Source organism: Acinonyx jubatus, chromosome C1, assembly GCF_027475565.1.
Source record: "Acinonyx jubatus isolate Ajub_Pintada_27869175 chromosome C1, VMU_Ajub_asm_v1.0, whole genome shotgun sequence".
NCBI lineage: Eukaryota > Metazoa > Chordata > Mammalia > Carnivora > Felidae > Acinonyx > Acinonyx jubatus.
The window spans coordinates 16,046,809-16,063,290 of NC_069381.1; the positions used below are offsets into that span (position 1 = coordinate 16,046,809).

General features: G+C 45.0%; 1 protein-coding gene across 1 annotated transcript in view; it reads left to right on the forward strand.

Moving 5' to 3' along the window:
- LOC106977605 (chymotrypsin-like elastase family member 3B) overlaps positions 1–16,482 on the forward strand; it is a 127,687-nt gene that overhangs the window by 79,965 nt on the left and 31,240 nt on the right. The gene's annotated exons all lie outside the window — the stretch shown is intronic.

Sequence of the window (16,482 nt, forward strand, 5' to 3'; positions counted from 1 at the left end):
AGCCGGAGACCTGGTAGATCGAGGAAGTGTGAGGGGTGGTGCTAGAAGACAGATGTCTGTGGAATGATGCACATCCTCTTTCAAGTTGGAGGATGGAGACAGACCTGCTTCATGAAGAAGCTGGGGGTGCGGGTGGGGGTGGGGAGGACATTTAACAACGTGGGGACCAGTCAGGGGAATCCCCTTATTTCTGTTTCGCATACGAGGAACCCTAGAGTAGCTAGTTAAGGCTCTCTAGTTTAGTAAAAAAAAAAAAAAAATCATGGAGTCTTATGAAGACTCTTCATAAGTGTTAATGGGGATTTTATCTGCTTATTTTGGTTGCAGTTCCCAATTTTTAAAAATGTTTAGGTAATCTTCTCCGCCTTCCCCAAATCCTAATTCTTGTAGATTCATTAGTGTCGAACCAATGCTTTCACATGTCTCAATTCTTTGTACATGCGTTCTTTTCAGATGTATTAAACAAACAAAAAACCCTTCACAAGCCAGCCTGGGGGTTGTTCTTTTCCCTCCGCCTCTTTTTAGATACTTAGGAGCGGGAACTGGACTCTTAGTAACATCAGTTTCTAACAAATTATGGGATGAGATTTTAAAGTTTTATTTATTGATTTTTATGTACTTTTTAAAATTTCCTTTCTGGCCTTCAGGTCGGTGCCTTCTACCCTGAGTTTGGCAGGTGCCCTGCAGACTCCTTCTCTTTAAAACCAAGTGGGTGCATAGCGGTCCTTAGCGAGGGTGACGCTCAGGAAGCCCACCGCTCATGTTGTCGGGAGGGAATGGCAGCACACCTGTCTCTCATCCATTGGTTAATTGGGAAGCAGCCAGTTTTCTTTCCAAGTTTTCCGTTTTAGTGCTTTTCAGACCTTGTTAACTTACTGGAGTGCACCTTGAGCAGTGAGTATTTAAAAGCCTTCCGTGTATTTCTAGAATGCGGCCGAGGTGGAGAACACATTGCTCCTAGATTGTTACCCAAACTGCTTCCATCAGATTCCAGATTCTGTACTGTGAATCTTTTTTTTTTTTTTTTTTAATTTTTAATGTTTATTTTTGAGAGAGAGACAGAGACAGAGAGAGACAGTGCAAGTGAGGGAGGGGCAGAGAGAGAGGGAGACACAGAATCCGAAGCAGGCTCCAGGCTCTGAGCTGTCAGCACAGGGCCCGGCATGGGGCTTGAACTCACTAACTGTGAGATCATGACCTGAGCCAAAGTCGGACGCTCAACCGACTGAGCCACCCAGGCGCCCCTGTACTGTGAATCTTAACATGGGACACATTTTCTTTAAGTGATAGGAATGATTCATTACTTTAAGGGTGTTCTGCTGAACTGTATGAGAATCTTCGAAACTAAGAGCTGTTCGTAAAGTGTAACCTCGTTTTGGTAGTCTTCTAAGTGAAGTCATGTTTGGCTTGATTCCATGCTCTTCTGGAGCTAGGCTGGGTGGGTTGGCTGGGAAGGGCTAGGAAGAGGCAGGTCTAAGCTTTACTGTTTTAACCAACGTGTCGTACTTATCCCATGTCGACCATGCTAGGGAGAGGTACCTGGATCGTGCTCTGAGACCCTAGGGAGCAGGGACTGTATGTCTCTTGTTCTTAGTACAGTGGCATATAGATCCATCCTGAAAATTGCTGTATCCCTGGCTGAGAGTAGTGTTTGACATATGAGAGATGGCTTTAAAAATAGTCATTGGATGATACACGATTTCATAAATGAATGAGTGAATGAAATAAAGCAGGTCATGTAGTTGTGTCAGTGAAATATCTGTACATCAAAACAAAAAAGACAAGGGGTTTGATTGAAGCTAACATGGTTTCTAATTAAATATTTTTAATTTGGCTTTCACGTATCAGAAGAAATGGGTGGCAAATGGATGAAGCTAACATTGTTTTCTATTTAAATACTGTTTTCTGTTTGACTTGTCTGCTATGTTATCTTTGTTTGGTGACTGACACTACTCAGGGAGTGTGATCTAGATGTTGGAAAAGGGTTATCTAAAACAGTCCTTTGCAGACTTAGCTTGTGGCAAGGTGTACAATATTTAGGCCAGTAGGACACTAATACATCACTGGTTTTCCAAAATATCAGTATTTTACCAAAGGTGTCAGAAATATGTTCTGTAGTTTGTTAAAATTGTACCCTTTGAGCTGGATTTTATGCCAGGAAGGGTACATATTCCAAGGGCGAAGAGAGGATAATGGTATGAAAGCACCAATTACAATATTTCCTTTATTCTAAGATGTATTTGTCCTCATTTTTTTTAAAGATTTTAAAATTTTACTTATTTGTTTGCTTATTTATTTTGAGAGAGAGCGTGAGTAGGGCAGGGGGAGAAAGAAAGGAAGAGAGAGAGAGAGAGAGAGAGAGAGAGAGAGAGAATCAATCCCAAGCAGGCTCTGCACTGTCAACGTGGAGCCTGACATGGGGCTCAAATTCAGGAAACAGATCATGATCTGAGGCAAAAGCGAGAGTCAGATACTTAACTGACTGAGCCACCCGGGCGCCACCCCCCCTTATTTAAAAAGTTTATTTTGAGAGAGAGAGGGAGTGTGAGTGTGCTTGGGGAAGGGGCAGAGAGGGAGGGAGAATCCCAGGTAGGCTCCATGCTGTCAGCAAGGAGCCCAGCTCGGGGCTCAGTTTCACAGATCCTGATGACCTGAGCTGAAATCAAGAGGCAGACACTTAACCAGCTGAGCCATCTAGACGCCCCTGTTTAAATACTTCTAAGTTTACATAGTATATTACTTTGAGTTTTTTCCAAAGTGCCCTACCTTTTTTTTGAAGCTCCATTTTATTAGCTTTTGCTAATGTTACATTACAAACCACCATAATTCTCTGGCTTACCACAAATTTATTTTTCTCTCACTAATGGGTCAATTGGGCTTTGCCTCCAGGCTTCATTTTCAGATTGGGCTCCGCTCGGTCCATGCCTCTCCTGCTGGAGCCTGACTCCAGAGAGCAGTAGCTGCCTAAGAGTGCACTTCTCATGGTGAGCCTGGTAAGCGAAAGGGGTGCAAGGTCAAACACATTTAATTTCTCATACTTCATTGTGCAGATGATTCAATATAGCCAGACCCAAAGTCGGTGCCACTTACTCATTTATTGATATATTCATTCATTTATATATAGTAAATTCAAAAATAGTTTTTTAAAAAGCACTTAATAAGGTTTTGAATATATAGCAGAGAATAAAATAGATGTGGGATCCTGACTTCTAGTTGGAATTTTCCTTGCAAATTTGATAGCTGCCTTTTTTTGTTTGTTTTGAATAAGCATTTGGTCTCATTGCCCTTAGAATGGCTATCAAGACAGTGAAAGTCTTGCCTGTGTGCGTGTGCCCATGGCACACATCCATCAGAGAAGTTACTGGGGCGGGACAGCCCTAAGCCAGCGTGCTCTTCAGCAGGTAGCTTCCACTCTCCTGGCCTCTTAACTGTAAGATAATTATGCATTTAGTTATCATTGGGGTCTCAGATGCAAGTCAAGTGCCTGGTTGGTCAACAATAAATGGAAAACTTAAACAAAATTCCTCTGAGATTCTGAAACTAGTTATGGAGTGGGGGTCTGGGGGTCAATTTAGTTTCTGAAAGCTTCCAGTGTAGAACCTTGGTTAGATACGTTAGGACCAGTGCACACCTCAGAGGTTCTTAACTCTGGCTGTGTGCATGTCAGTTAGGGAGCTAATTTTTTAAGGGAAAATAATGCCTGGAGCCATTTTAGGTGATCTCTGGAGATAGGGTCACTTAAATTTATTACTTAACATTTTTTTCAAATTATATTTTGAGATACATATATTTGAAATATATATTTCAGATTATAATTCTTCAAATTATATATTTTAAATCTCACCAGATTGTTTTAGTGTTCCACCAGGTTTGAGAACGATGTCACTAAATGATCTCTTAAAGTTTATTTATATCTGACATGAATTTTAGAGTAATTTTGGGCCACAGTCCTTTACAGTTTTATCTGTTCTTTGAGGAAAGAGATTTTCCAAACTTGTGGTTCCAACTAGCATTCAGTTCTTGATTCCTTAACCAGAAAAGAACGTGTACAGAGTTCATAGTTATGTAATTTATTGGTGAACTGGCACTGAGATGGTTTGGGGCAGACTCCTAAGTAATTAAAGTTCTTAGGCAGCAATGTGAGAGCAGAGATTTGAGTTGTAGAGATCAGCTAGGGTTTTCTAACTCAAAGCTAGAATGTAGGTGGCTGTATTTCCCTGATAATTTCAAGGCAAGTATAGTTTCACTGGAGACTGATATCTTTTTTGTTCTCCTCAGGAATATTCCAGTTCATCTGTAGAGAGTACACTAGATCATATTCCAGGTACTGTAAAGTTAGTACTAGAAATGAGTATTGAAGTTATTGATGGAATTTGAAGTTATTCCAACAGATGAAATTGGACTTCCAGGAGATAAATAAAGTCTCTTGTTAACTTCAAAACAAGGTCAGGGTCACTTTGTTCCTCTGCTCTGCTGCAGATGTCCCATGTCCGACCCCCTTCTGCCTTATTTGTCAGACCCTTTTTTGGGGCAGGATGTGAGTCAGTGTTAATGTGGCTTTATTTTTCCCTTTTGTCAGTGAATGCTTAGTTCCGGGTGGATTGATCTAAGTCTGAGTGATTTAACAGGTAGCTGCTCCCTTTGTATTCTGGCTTGATATTAACGAATTAACATTTGATTGGGTAAGGTCTTAGTTTCTGTGTCTTGTTTTGTGGTTGGGCTGTAAATTGGTGCAGTCACATGGCCCGTCTTCTCAGGGGCAGGAACTAGAGAGGGGTTTGCAGATACTCAGTGCTTTTGAGCCATAAGCACTGTTCTTTTTTAACTCTCTGAGCATAGCCTCAAAAAGGTGGGAGAGCTTGTGCCGGTACCATGCCATCTATTTTTTGCGTCTTATAAACAACTTGCTGGGAGCCGCTTTTAACTCTGGCCCCTCTGCTCTTCCCAGGAGCTTCCAGGATTGTTGAGATTAGCTCCACCTAGTGGTGGACTTAAGTTAAAACTCTAGTGGTTGAATCTACAGTACATTCTACCTAATACCTGGACACTACTCATTATGGAGTTTTGATAGATGGCGGAAGAGTGGGGAGGTGGTGGTGAGGCAGAAGGCAGTAGGGACCAAGTCAGTACACTGATGGACTTGGGGAGACTCTGAATTATCTAGGAGAGATACTTAATCAGAATTTGAAATTCAGGATGGTGTCTACTATAGGGGAATAATTGCCCTGAGTCTTGACTCTGGCCTTACTAGCCATGTGATCTTGGAGAAGTCTGTGTGAATGCCTCTGAGCTCCATTTGCTTCCTCTGTAAATTAGGAATAATGGTAATATCCATCTCAGGGGTGAATGTGAGGATTAAATGAGATCATCATATAGGTGAACATATTTTGTAAATGCAAAAGTGCTGTGAAAATACTAACAGCCACCAGATTCGCATTGCAGTGGGAAGAATTTACCTTGTGTGTGATACAATTGTTGACGCGCTACTGAGTATATATTGGAGATTTTATGTTTTAGAAAATTTGGGGGGTAGATTGAGTACTTATAGAACTAGGGTGTTAGGGCTCAAGGTAGTTTAGAGCTTTCTTTAAGAACCTAAGACCCAGGGGTGCCTGGGTGGCTCAGTTGGTTAAGCATCTGACTTTGGCTCAGGTCATGATCTCATGGTTTATGGATTCGAGCCCCGCATCAGGCTCTCTGCTGATAGGGTGGAGCCTGGAGCCTGCTTCAGATTCTGTGTGTGTGTGTGTGTGTGTGTGTGTGTGTGTGTGTGTCTGCCCCTCCTCTCTTTATCTCGAATAAATAAACAACAAGCACCTAAGACCCTCTGCTGCTCCCACTCGTGCACGTGTGCTCACTCACTTGCTGTCTCTCAAAATAAAAAAACTTAAAAAAAAAAAAGAGCCAGAGATGGTGTCTCTCCCAAGCTTTTTAATGTTATAGAAGTACTTCATGTGCACAGTTTGTAGTATCCAAAGAACTCTAGATGCTTCACCTCTGAAATTGATTTGTCTTTTTAGGACATCTGGGAGGCAAGGCAACAGTCCTCTGAAGAGCAGGTCAGCTGTGCAGTTTCCCCTGTGTCCCAGAATTACCAGGACTGGTGTTTTAGGTTGGCCAAATCTCTGAAGCTAGCATGAGAGTCTTGCTGGTTCAAACCAGTTTGTGAACATCAAGGGATAAGAAATGTTCGGAAGACATATTACGTTAAGAACCACAAATCTCCCAAAGACTTTTGTGTAAAGTTAGTTTAACAGACGTTTGTTTAGTACTGAGGCCCTCTGTTACATAGGAAGATAGGTGAGGTTGGTTCTAGTAAGAATGAAAGTAAAGGAGGGTAACTGAATATACCAGAAGGGAAGAAAAATTACATCTCATGGTGTGTATTGTTGGTGGGAGGTGGAGGTGGGGATGAAAGCAACTCAGGAAAGGCTTCTTGAGAACGGTGACATTTTAGTTGTACTTTAAAAGATCTGGCACGGGCATGCAGAGATACATGGGGTGGGGTGGGGACAGGTGGATGAGTGTGGGTTTCTGGGTGGAGGGAATGTGAACAGAGATGGGAGACACCTGGCATGTTGATGGCGGACCCAGGAGCCCTGCTGTGGGATAGGTATAATATGAAAGAAGGTAGCTTTTAAGGGCCCCTTATAAATGAGTGAGTGAGCTAAAGAAGGAGAGAACATTAATCACACTCAGGGCTCTGTTCTAATTACTGAGGATCGTGAAGAAACAGTCCACACTCTGATGAAAGAACAGCTGTGTTTATTGAGCACTTACTATGTGCTTTGCACCATGTTAAACCCTCAGTATTGTCACATCTAGCCCTCAACAGTCTGTTGAGATTGGTACTACAAGTATCTTCATTTTATAGATAAGGACTCTGAGACTCCATAATTGCTTAAAGTCTCCAGCCAGAGCTGGAACTCAGATCTATCTGTCTGATTCTGGAACCTGTGTGCTTATTAGCCATTTAGATCTTGTGAAAATAAATGTATGTGACTAGTTACAATACTGAAATTGTAGTTGAAGCACCATATAATGCCCAGAGCAAGCATAGCAGTATAAAAGTCTTCATCTACAGTGGCAGGGTAATTGGGAAGGAGCTTTTTGGGGAAGGTGAATTTAGGAGCAGTTGTAGCATGAGAGAAAGATCCCCTTTTCCTTTGGGTAGCTTTAGAGGATCCTGAGATGCCTTTGGATTTGGGTAGTCTGCCCCTAGTGTCTTTGTTCAGCTGCCCTAGCTCTGAGTTGGCAGAGCAGGGTTTGTTGATGAGAACGCTGGACCTTAGTGAGTACTCGAGGCTAGGGGGATGAGGAGAGTGTCAGTTCTGAAACCGAGCATCCTTTCTGTTTTCTCCTTACCATCCCGCAGGATGGCCTTTAGAATGGCACCATTGTATATTCCATATATCTAAGATGGGCCTGATTAGGAGAAAGAAACCTCATTATTAGGCAACAAAATCTCATTAGCTTTAACCAAACAAAGAGAGGTGGTTGGGCTTCTGGAGCTCCATCATCTCAGGGGTCGGGGGTCTCCACGCTGTTTTGAGTTTAGGTAGTAGACTCAGAAGCTTCAGATCCTGTTAGGATTAGTAATTTCACTTGATCCTCAATACAACCCTGCAGGGGAGGTGGGATAGAGGATACCATTTGTCCGATGGCAAGACTGAGGTTAAACAGCTTGTCATTGTGATAGAAAATGCAAGCCTGGCTTTGGATTTGAGTTTTGGCTCTGTCGCCAACTTGATCTTTGACCTTAGGCAAGTAACTTAAAACCTTCTGAGCCTTGCATTCTCCTCTGTGAAATGGAAATAGCTCTACTGTACCTTGAGTTGGGAGGGTTAAATGTAAACTGCATGCAAAAAGCACTGCTTGCAAGTAGGAGGTACTAGGCAGGAAATGGAATGGATGGAAACTGTCATCACCATTCTCATCCTCATCAGCTCTCTTCAAACCAGGGCTAGAGAACTCTGTTGGCTTCTGGGTCTTAGGCTGCTGTGCAAGTGAGGGGCCCTCAGCCCCACTGCCAGGAATAGGATGAGACTTTCAGGGAGCTTGAGAGTCTATCTTCCTCTCTCTTACAGCTCTGTGACCGGGCTGGCCATTTGTTGGGAGCTCCAGACCCCGCAATGGAGCCGCAGTGTCAACCTCGGGGACCCCCTTTGTAAAGCTTTGTGAGGTCTGCAGTTGGTCTGGGAGAGAGAGTTTGGGCTTGATTATGAATCTCTTACTCCCTGAAGAGCTGTCCCCTTTCCTCCCTAACTTGAGGACTTCACACCTGTTTTGATGTTAGGGAGTTTGGTGCATCCCTTGGCAGCTTGTGAAGGTGGGCAGCCACTGTGAATTCCTCACTTGCCTCATGCCAGAATGACTTCACTCCGGGGTGCTGAGTTTGCAGAAATTTCCCTGTCTTAGATGCCAATTTGTTCTAAGACTGGTCTTTCCGTAGCCCACAGGGATCTTGGCCCCTGGTAGATGTAGCGTGACTGAATGGAGTCCTGTTTTTGCTTTTGGCTTGCATTATGGTGTTCGGTGTTCTCTCCCATTTCTCCCGTGGTAGTAATATAGCTCTCTGGATTAGGAGTTGGAAACCCAGGTTCCAGTTGGGGCATTAGTTTCCTTGGACAACTAGGTATACCTCTTTGAGCCTCAGTTTCCTCACGTGGAGATAAAAATGGTTTTCTTTTCCTTTTCGGTTTGTGTCTTTCTAGCAGTAAACCTCTTTTCTTCCAAATAAAATCTTACAGAGGGACCCATGAGGGAAACAGAAAAGATGTCCTGTGGAACAGAGATGCTGTGATTGAAGCCAGCCCAGCAGTGTCGTTCCCCTCCTGCTTCCTTGTCCCAAACACAGATGCACACACTCTCTGCCCCCCCGTGGGACTTCTAGGGCTCTGCCAACAGGTGTGAACGTCACTGGTACAGGATTATCTCTATAGCTCTAAGAATTTTTTGCTGTTGACAGGTAGTTGGTAAAAATCTGTCAAACCTATATGTGAAATGTACAAGTATACTATTGAGTCTTCAAGAAGAATTAGATTTTCTTTGATATATTTGAGAGATTTTAAAATATGGTTCAGTCTGTAATGTTTTAATATATTGCCGCATCCAGTAAAGATTGACTTAATTTTTGCTCGTAGGATAAATATGGTTCTTAAGAGTGGCAGATACCATATTTCCCTCTCTTAGGGATCACTTCCTTCTGGGAATATCAGTACAATCCAAGAATTAATATAATTTAGTAGCAAAACTAGATCCTTTTACAGATACCTCTCTTATAAGTATCCTGGCGTTCTCCATTACAGTTTATATAAAGCAGATAGAACATTTGCTGTTGTTTGTGTTTTGGGAATCATTCTAGTGCCAGTTTCATAATAAGGGATCTAGGAATATTGAATACGGGAAAAACATACTTTGGAGTAGAGGGATCTAAATTTGAGTTAGACTGTTAATAGCTAGCTGTGTTTGAGCAAACTCCTTTGGCTTTTCAGTCTACCTCTTTAAATTGAGCCAGTAATATCTACTAACCTTTTGCAGAATTGCCATAAGGATTAGGGGATCATGTATCTTCAACCCCCAGTGAACATACAGTTAGAAAGGACAAAGATTGGTCTATTAGGGGATTCTTTTGATAGAAAAGCATCCGATTTTATGTTCGTGGTTGCAAAAATGGTAAATCACCCCATGTTGATTTACTCGTTGGTATTTGCTCATGTCAGGGAACATTTGTTTATATTGTGCCCATTTTGCATGAGGCAGAATAGAGTAATAATTAGGAACAGGGACTCTAGAGCCAGGCTGCCTGGGTTTGAATCTTGGCTCCATTGTTGACCTGCTCTGTGATCTTGGGCAAGTTTTTCAACTTTGATATTTTTCTTGTGGGGATGATAGTAATACCTATCTCCTCTGGAGTTTATTAAAAGTAGGATGGAAAATCCATATTCAGTCTTGTAGAAGGAGAAAAGTTAGAGCGCAGTCAGAGAGAGGGTCTGGTAGTATGGTCCCAGTGATACAGCTAGAAATGTAGCAAGTGGCTAGCTAGTCTGACCCTAACAGCGTATTTCTACTTCTGGTCATAGATCTCTTCTCTACCTTACTTGGGTGTATTGTTTGATGGTTTGTTAAACAGATCAGTGTTCACGATCGCAGGTTTTCAGGGCAGGTTTTGTAAACTTAGGAGAGATCTAAGGCTAAAGCGGGTGCTTACTCAAAGTCGCATACAACACATTTAGCGGCAGAACCGATCTAGATGGTGTATACAGTCTAGGACTTTGTTCCTGTTTCACAACAGAGGATGCTCACTTTTTAAGAAGACTGGATTTGCAGTTCTTGTTATGAAGAGTAGCAGAACTTAGTATTTATTACATTATAGGAAAACAGGAAATCTGTAGCCATGAGGGAGTTTTTCCCAGAGAATGTGGACCATCAGACTCTACCTAAGTACAAGGAAGACTGTAAGTGAGGGCAACAGTCGGGCAGTGCTTTCAGCTTTTGAGCTGTTTCAGAGAAACCGTCATCGAGCCAGGGCTTGCCGCAGAGTGTGTGTTCCTGTCGTCTTGTTCAGTGGGTCTGACTTGTGATGACAGTATTCCCAAGTGATACACATGCTGTTTCCATAATAGTAGTGAGAGCTTATTCATACCCGTTTTTCAGGAGATGTAGGCTCAGAGTAACTTGCCCAAGCCAAAGCTTCACAATGATGAAACCATGATTCAGCTCGAGATCGATCTGATTCCAAAGCCGGTGTGTTTCCCACGATTTGTGCTGCCCCTCAAAATGTGAATGAATATTCCCAGAAGGGTAGGAGGACCTCTGTAAAAAGAGAAAAGATGAGAACTGGAGGCAGGTGGCGTCTCTCCTGTTTTTCTTTCCTAGAGTCCGTGGGTGTGTGGGTGCCTGCAGAATGGGTTCCTTAAGGTAGGAAGACAGAGTAGCCACCTTTTGGAGGCAGAGGCTACCCAGGACTTGAGGGGAGGGTGTGGAACAGAGTTAATTCAGGTGGCCTGAGATGGGAGTAGTCTTAATACCAGTCTGAGTTGGTTCAGATCAAGTCACCAGTGCTGGGACTGACAACAACAGATGACTCTGTCCATTGAAAAGCCAACTGGAGGGGCGTCTGGGTGGCTTAGTCGGTTAAGCGTCCGACTTTTGATTTTGGCTCAGGTTGTGATCTCAGTTTGTGAGTTTGAGCCCCATGTTGGGCTCTGCGTTGAGAGCGTGGACCCTGCTTGGGATTCTGTCTTTCCCTCTCTTACTGCCCCTCCGCCGTTGTTTTCTCTCTCCCTCCCTCTCTCAAAATAAATAAATAAACTTAAAAAAAAAAGAAAAAGAAAAGAAAAGCCAACTGGAAGGGCCCTTAGAGGTTATTTAGCCCAAAACTCTCACTCTTTTGGGGTGGGACAAGGTGCGATAGTTTTATTTTAGATGTAATTAACATACCACACAGTTTACTTACTTAAGGTGTATAATTCAATGTTTTTAATATATTCACTGATTTGTGCAACTATGATTACCATATATTTCAGAACATCATCTTTACCTCAGAAAGAAGCCCACCCTGTCGCCTTCAGCTGCCACCTCATTAACCCTCTGCCCCCTGCCCCCAGTCCCTCCATCCTTAAGCAACAACTAATCTACTTTCTCTTGCCTGTTCTGGAAATTCATGTAAATGGAATCATGCAGTGTGTGGTCTTTTGTGATTAACTTCTTTCATTTAACGTTAAGTTTTTAAGGTTTATCCATATTTTAGCATATATCAGAACTTTGTTCCTTTTTATGCTGAAATGTCGTTCCATTGTATGGATATTCATACCGTTTTGTCGAATTCATTTATCTGTTGATTGATTCTTGAGTTGTTTCCATCTTCTGGCTATTATGCATAGTGCCCCTGTGAACATTGGTGTACGTGTTTTTTGTGTGGCCCTCCCAGTTTTCAGATGGAGAAGTTGACTCTGGCGACTTGTCCAATTCTCACTGCTGTGCCCAGTGTATCCTGGGGCTGGAGGAGGCTGTGATATCATCGGCTTGACCAGAATGGTAACTGACAGGAGCTTGAAGCGTGTGGAGACTGATGGACGAGTGGAGATTGCCTTTAGCTTTGGGGTCTTCTGTTTCTCCGGGAGGAGTGATAAGAGTGCAAAGGCAGGAAGATGGACTTAGGTATCACATTTCCCGCTGACCTTCAGGGCAGCCCTGGACAGGTGACTTTCCTTCTGTAAGCCTTTGTTTTCCTATTTGAAAAATGGAATTAATGCCCATCTTGCAGGATTACGAATACTAGCAGTAAACCCAGCACAATGCTTGGTTGACTAAATGGTACTATTACTCAGGGAGATACTGGAGGAGCAGAGGAGAATGTGCAGAGATGGACCTGTAATGCTCCAGATGAGCCACTAGGTGGCAGAGAAATAGCAAGAAAAGTCCGGTCAGTTGTACACCTGGCGCTTAGCAAGGTTTCTTAAGTTTCTCTGTCTTTCTCGTTGCCCCCGGGAAGAGTACAAACTGTCAAATTGCTGGGGAAAGATCCCACTGCTCACAGTCACTTGTTCCTCATACCTGTAGCCTGTGCTACAATTCTCAGAACTGTTATTACCCTCTAGAGCCAGTGATCTTGCTTCCATTTCTCAAGTAATTGAATATCTTTCAGTTGGCCTGCAGCCAAGCATCAGTCTTTATTCTCCCCATTTAACATTTTTTTAAATGTCTGTTTATTTTTGAGAGACAGCTACAGAGTGCAAGCGGGGGAGGTGCAGAGAGAGAGGGAGACACAGAATCCGAAGCAGGCTGCAGGCTCTGAGCTGTCAGCACAGAGCCCGAGGCGTGGCTCGAACTCACAGCCCTTGAGATCATGACCTGAGCCAAAGTCGGCCGCTTACCCGACTGAGCCACCCAGGCGCCCTTTATTCTCCCCATTTAAAAAGTTGGATCATGAACCAAACTCTGGTACAGACTCTGTGTTTGGGGAGCTGGTAGACCAAGACCTCTTTTGTTACAGACACGTTGTGTCCCTACGTGCAGCAGCATCAAGCTTAGGCTGCCTGGGAAGAGTGAAATGTCCATGTGTGGGATAGGAGTTGGAATTGGTTTATTTCAGGGCTATAGGGAAGGTTTGGGTTGGTTGGAATGCATGCGAGCAGAGAAATCCTCTTAAAGGTGTGCTTAGGCCAGATGATCTCCACATCTTAGGAAAATTAAAAAAAAATTTTTTTTTAATGTTTTTGAGAGAGACAGAGAGAGACAGAGAGACAGAGCTCGAGAGGGGAAGGGCCAGAGAGGGAGGGAGACACAGAATGCGAAGCAGTCTCCAGGCTCTGAGCTGTCAGCACAGAGCCTGACATGGGGTTCAAACTCACGAACCGTGAGATCATGACCTGAGCCGAAGTCAGACACTTAACTGACTGAGCCACCCAGGCGCCCCAACATTTTCTTACAATTCTGGCCCTAGATGGTGAAAATGGGTATGTAAGGGGGAATCTTCAGCTTTTTCCTGGGTCATTAGAAAGATTTCCAACTGACTTGGTTTCTCCCAGCCCCTTCTTGCTCCCAAGGAGGGAACTTGTATATCTAATAGAATTGAGGCTCCCTAATTTGTGAGGGCCTATGAATAGAGGATGGAAAAAGGAGTTAGGGGCAGATTGGTGGGATCCTGGGCTGGAAGGTAAGCTTGAAAGATCACGTCCACATCCTTGCCTGTGGGCCGATGAATGTCTGAATTAGGGGGGAGCTAAACCTCTAGTCCTGAGGCTGCATAGCTGAGGAGCCTTGGTCAGGCCTGAGGCTTAAACAGGCCCTGGCCATTCCTCACCAGTTCACTGGTAGGCGGTTGGTTCTGGTCCCTAGTGTCTAATCTTTCTGTGTCTGTGTCATCGTTTCTTAACCTGTGTACAAGCCTCTCCTTGTATCCGGTATGCTGTTAAGCATATAGTGAGTTCAGATGTCTGAACAGAAGAGAGGCAGAGAAAAGAGGGGGAGTCAGGAATGCAAAAGAATCCAGCAGGGGAAAAAACATGCATAGGTCATAATATCTCATGTTCATCTTCCAAAAAGCCTGTGAGGCAAGTAGAACAGGTGTTTATTTTATAAGTGAGAAAACGGACTTAGAGTTCAGCTTCTGTAAGATGTCACAGATTGAATCAGAGTTTTTGGTTCTGAGTCCCATGCTGCCTCTCTGCTCGAGCACCTTACCTCCGTGTAGATGATGCCCCTTTTTCTACCCAGTGGCTTCTGTGTTTAGGAAAGCTAGGACTGGCATTCCACTAATTCCCAAACTGGGTAAGGTTCATCCTTAGCGCCTCTCATGTCCATTTTCCTTCTGTGAAGCCACGTATCCTTGGGGCAGGTTGTTGCTATCACTTGGTCAGATGCGGGTGGAGATGACTTGCGGGAGGCCAGGCTGGCAGTTGCAGCTTTGGTTTCCAGGTTAAGGAGTGTGCATTTTGTTCCTCTCACCTGAAGCTTTCCCTCCAGATAATAAAGGGTAAGCCGCCTTCTTTGGGGTTGTGAAGCAGGACATTAGGGAAGAAGGAACATGTGAAAGCCTATGTGCGTGGAAGTTTAGAGTTGCTACAGAGGGTCTCAGGCTTTGGAGCAGAACAGATGTAGGTTTCAGAGCATCTGTGCCATCGAACAGCTGTGACTTTGGGCAAGTCCGTTAACCTCTGTCAGCCTCAGTGTCTTCATCCTAGAGTGGCATAATTGCTATGCTGTAGGGCTGGTGAGAAGTGTACACAGAGAAGGCACATCCCCAAGGGACTGTTACGTATCGAGTTATGTGCAGTCTCTCCTGGGTGCTGCACCAAATCTCCGGATGAACCCTCAATTGCCTTCTGCTCTGGTGAGCTGAGAGCAGGCATCTCAGGCCTGGTTCTTGGGAAGCTCACCCCAGGGGCGATAGAATCTGATGCATTTGTACTTTCCCAGGAGAAGGGGGAGGATGTCTTTAAACTTCTTGTTGGCTGCTGGGCCCTGGGACAAAGGGGAGACAAGCCCCAGGGCTGAGACAATCATGTCTTTATTAGCTCAGATGTCTCAGGCCTGTCCCCCGCCTGGAGATATATGGCCGGGAAAGCTAGCTTCATGGCCTCGGCGCGATTCCAGGTCCTAGGAATGTCTGGCTGTTTTATAGCAAACAGGATCACGAACAACAGCCCAGCATCCAAGCATCTCCGCCCCAGCAAGCTCTTCTCTCCGCCAGCCAGTAAAACATCGGGACCTACAGCAGCGTGACACAGGCCCCATGCCTCTGGGGGTCCCAGCGGCCTGGCACAGGGCAGCAACGCTGGGCGATGGTGAACCCATCTGAGGCTCTGGGCACAGGGCCAGAGCGCAGGACTGGCCCTACCCAGGGAGCATCTTCCAGACCAGGCTCTGCCTGGCTCAGTTCTTGCTTGCAAGCTGTGGGCTGCTCTGATTCTTGCTGGTTTCTCTCCCTTTTGTCCCCTTGGGAACAGCTGCAGGGAGCCACTGTGAAGGCTTGTTTACAGATGCACTTGGCACAGGATGGGGAGACCAGCAGCGATGAGTCCTTGAGTTCCAACTTCCAGCTGCTCCCAGGTGCTGGGGAGCCTTCCACTCTGGGCCCTGAAGAAATGAGTCCACACTGTTGTATTTGGCTGAGGCTGTAGGAACGCCGAGATGAGGAGACCAGGAGACAGTGGGTCAGATGGCTGTCCAGGGCATCATTTATAATGAAGCCATGTGGTCTGGCCCTCTGGGGAGGCCTTGCACAGGGACCAGGCCTGTGGACCCAGGCTGCAACTCTTCTCTGGGGCCTTGAAAGGGGAATGGGGTCCTGCCCTCCAGGCGTAGTAGTGGGTGAAGATGGTTTGATACGGCTGCCTGCCTCCTCTGTTCTGGAGGAGTCCAGAATAACAGCCGTACAGCTGTGCTGTCAGAGAGCTTTGGAGTCCACTCCTGCATAGCCCTTCGTCAGGTGGGCAGTCCTGTCTAGCGCTCAGCAGATGGCTGCATTGCGTTATTTTCCAGAGTGGTTCATTTGGCATTTAGTCGGTGATTCTGGACCACAGCCTCCCCGCCCCCGCTTTGCCCATGTAAAATAGAAGATCCAGATTCCACCTTGAAAGACCTCCTGGTCTAAGAGGGCGGATATGAGAGCGTGTGCGGTAGTGTGTGTGGCACAACGTGCCCAGATCTGCAGAAGGAAGGGCCTGCCCATTTTCCTGTGGCGGGTGTCCTCTGCCCAGCTGAAGTCTGGGGAGTCCATCCTGAAATGACCGGCTGGGCCGGGCTGAGGGTCACGGGCGAGGGGTGGCAGCAGGAACGTTCTCCACTGTTACCAGCAGCGGTACTAGCTTCATGGCCACGTACCGGCGGTGTGACAGGCAGTGTGCCAAGTGCTTTTCGTGCTTTAGCTTCACAGCAGCTCAGTTTCTAACCCAGGAGGCAGGTTGAACGACTTACCTAAGGTACACAGCTAGGACACGGTAGAGCTGGGGCTATTTGATTCCAGAGCCCATAAGC